The following is a 3,460-nucleotide window of genomic DNA, read 5'->3' on the forward strand; positions in this document are numbered from 1 at the left end:
TAACCCTTAGAAACTTTCCAACCTGGAACTGAACTCAACCCCAGGGATCATTTTTTAGTCAAACCATAGACAGGTCTATAAAATGAACAATAATATCCATGAGGAACTTGGTCCTCAGAGCAAGAGATCACATGAGATCTACTGAAGGTACAGGAAAAAATAGGCGATTAGAAATGAAATGGGGAGAAAAATGGGAAGAGTCCTGTTACATTTAGGGGATTGCAACTAATGTGACAAACTTAAATGTGTGACTTTTTCACAATGGGTTTGCCGCCCGAATACAGGTGTCAGGGGAAACCATTGTAAAAACCTAAGCCAAAATGGGAAAGGAAGAGACCCTTATTAACATCATTGTCACTGAACATGTCAATTCTGGCAAGCCCACTACAACTGCTCACCTGATAGACAAATGTGGTGGAATCAATGAAAGAACCAGTGAAAAACTTGAGAAGGAAGCTGCTGAGATGGGGAAGGGCTCCTTCTAGTCTGCCTGGGTCTTAAATGAGCTGACAGCTACGTGTGAGCAGGGCACCATCATGGATCTCTCCCTGTGGAAACTTGAGACCAGCAAGTACTATGTGACCATCACTGAGGCCCCGGACATGGAGACTTCATTAGAAATATGATTACAGAAACTCGTAGACTGACTGTGCAGCCCTCATCGTTGCTGCTGGTGTGGATGAATTGGAAGCTGGTCTCTCTAACTAAGGGCAGACCTGCGAGCACGCCCTTCTGGCTTACCCACTGGGTGTGAAACAGGTAATTGTTGGTGTTAACAAAATGGATTCTACTGAGCCATCCTACAGGCAAAAGCGATGTGAGAAATTGTTAAGGAAGTCAACCCCTACATTAGGAAACTTGGTGGAAACAGATCTATGTACATATATTTACATATTAAGTATCAAGGTAGCAGATGGACATTGGGCCTCTACTCAAGTACTCCCTCAACGCAAGAACACTGTTCTAATAACCTGGCATTCTGTGATGCTCACCTTCCCAACATGATCATTGAAGAGAAAATGGGTGCATAGCAAATGTGGTGAAGAAAGCTGATGGTGCCTGGCTATCAAAAGATATAGCATCTGGGGTCTTAAGGGCAAGACAAACAAGCAGTCATCTAGCTGAAGAGCAACAAAGTCTACATGGAAGAAGTACACCAGCCTGTGTGATCATGAGGTGTCCATGGGATCAGGTATCAGGCATCAAAGACCCAGAACAACAACAAAAAAATCTTATCGATGTGAATGAGGTGGAGTGCAGAGTGGAGACCCAAAGCCCATCTGTAGACAATTGGACATCCCTTTACAGAAGGGTCACAAGGAAGAGACAAGCCAGTCAGTATGCAGTATAGCACTGAAGAAACATACAATTTTCCTCTAGTTCTTTAATGCTATACCCCCACCCCCACTATCATGATCCTAATTCTACCTTACACATCCAGCTAGAAAAGAGCATGTACACAGGTACAGATAAGAACTGGAAACACAGAGAATCCAAGACAGATAAACTTCTCAGGACTAATAATGAAAGTAGCCATACCACGAGGGGATGGGAAAGGTGGGGGGAGGAAGGGGGAACCAATGACAATGATCTACATATAACCCCCTCCCTGGAAGACAGACAACAGAAAAGTGGGTGAAGGGAGACACTGGTCAGTGTGGAACATGAAAAAAATAAAATTTATAAATTATCAAGGGTTCATAAGGGAGGGAGGGAGAAAATGAGGAGCTGATACCCAGGGCTCAAATAGAAAGAAAATGTTATGAAAATGATGACAACAAATGTGCTTGACACAATGGATGGAAATATTATGATAAGAGCGGTATGCGCCCCCAATAAAATGATTTTTAAAAAGAAAATTGGCTATAACCCTGACACAGTAGCATTTGTGCCAATTGCTGGTTGGCATGGTGACAACATGCTGGATCCAAGTGCTAATGTGCTGTGTTAGACAAGGTTCTATAGAGAAACAAAATCAGGACACTAATAATTTTACATCTATTTAGATGATAGATAGATAGATAGGTAACATAAGAAATCAACAATTAACTAATCTATAAAGCAGTACAAATGGCTCAGTGCAACTCACTTCCATGAGACAGCTAGTACACAGGCCATCCTTCAAGTCTTGAGAGCCGCTGGGTAGTCCTCTGTAGTGCAATTCAGGCTATACGGCCACAGGGAGCAAACAGCAAGGCAGGTCACCAACAGTCAGCCAGATGACAGATGACAGTCCCCAGCTCAAGAGCTGTAAATCCCAATGGTGTGGCGAAGCAAGACTTGAAGGAACCTCAAGTTAAGCAACACAGTCCACGGGTTGGGTGTCCCACAGGTCGTGTGGCTTGCAAATTGAGGCACAGAACAAGCAAGGCAGCTGCACACTGGTCCAATCATCAAAGAGCGAGAGGTGAAGCACACCAAGCCATTTATCTCTCCGCCCTTCAATTGATCTCACGTGTGTCCATTTGGCCATGTTGGCAAAACAAACCTACCTATCACATACGCCTTGGTTCAAGGGATAAAAGGTTACCCACTCGGATGGTAACACCAGTGGAATTACGCTGCTTGAAGTTCTGGATTGACTACTGCCACCAACTCACCCAGCTGACAAGGCCCTGCGTCTGCCTCTCCAGGATGTCTACAGGATTGGCACTGTCCCTGTCAGCAGAGCGGAAGCTGGGTTCTCAAACCTGGCATGGTGGTCACCTTTGCTCTAGTCAATGTGCCCACTGAAGTCTGTTGAAATGCACCAGGAAGCTTCACCTGAAGCTCTGCAGAACAACAATGTAGACTTCCATGTCAAGAGCAGGTCTGTCAAAGACGTTCAGGTGGCAATGTGGCTGATGATAGCAAAAATGACCCACAAAAGCAGTGAAGCTGGCTTCGCTGCTCAGGTGATCATCCTGATCCATCTGGGCCAAATCAGTGCTGGATGCACACCTGCAATCATTTGTCACTGCCCACATTGCCTGCAAGTTTGCTGCGCTCAAAAGAAGATTGATCGCCATTCTGGCAAAGAGCTGGAAGGTGGTCCCAAATTCTTGAAGTCTGGTGATGCTGCAGTTGTTGACATTGGACCTGGCAAGCCCATGTGTGTGGAGTGCTTCTCTGACTATCCTCCTCTGGGTCATTTTGCTGTCTGAGGCAGGAGACAAACAGTTGCTGTGGGTGTCATCAAGGCAGTGGCATAAGGCTGCTGGAGCTGGCAAGGTCACCGAGCCTGCCCAGAAGGCTCAGAAGGCTAAATGAATATTACCCACACCACCTGCCACCCAGTCTTAATCGGTGGTGGAAGAATGTCTCAGAACTGTTTGTCTCAACTGGTCATTTAAATTTCATAGTAAAAAAAACTGGTTAATGATAACAATGAATCGTAATATTTTCAGAAGGAAAGGAATGTTTGTGGACCATTTGTTTCTTGTGTGTGGCAGTAACTCGTTTTTAAAATCAGTACTTTTTA

At 44.9% G+C, this 3,460-nt stretch overlaps 1 pseudogene; it reads left to right on the forward strand.

Moving 5' to 3' along the window:
- The first annotated feature begins 320 nt into the window (after nt 1-320).
- LOC142429312 (elongation factor 1-alpha 1-like) lies at nt 321-3,252 on the forward strand (annotated as a pseudogene).
- The last annotated feature ends 208 nt before the right edge of the window (nt 3,253-3,460 follow it).

The sequence above is a fragment of the Tenrec ecaudatus genome, chromosome 16, assembly GCF_050624435.1.
Source record: "Tenrec ecaudatus isolate mTenEca1 chromosome 16, mTenEca1.hap1, whole genome shotgun sequence".
In the NCBI taxonomy this organism is placed as follows: domain Eukaryota; kingdom Metazoa; phylum Chordata; class Mammalia; order Afrosoricida; family Tenrecidae; genus Tenrec; species Tenrec ecaudatus.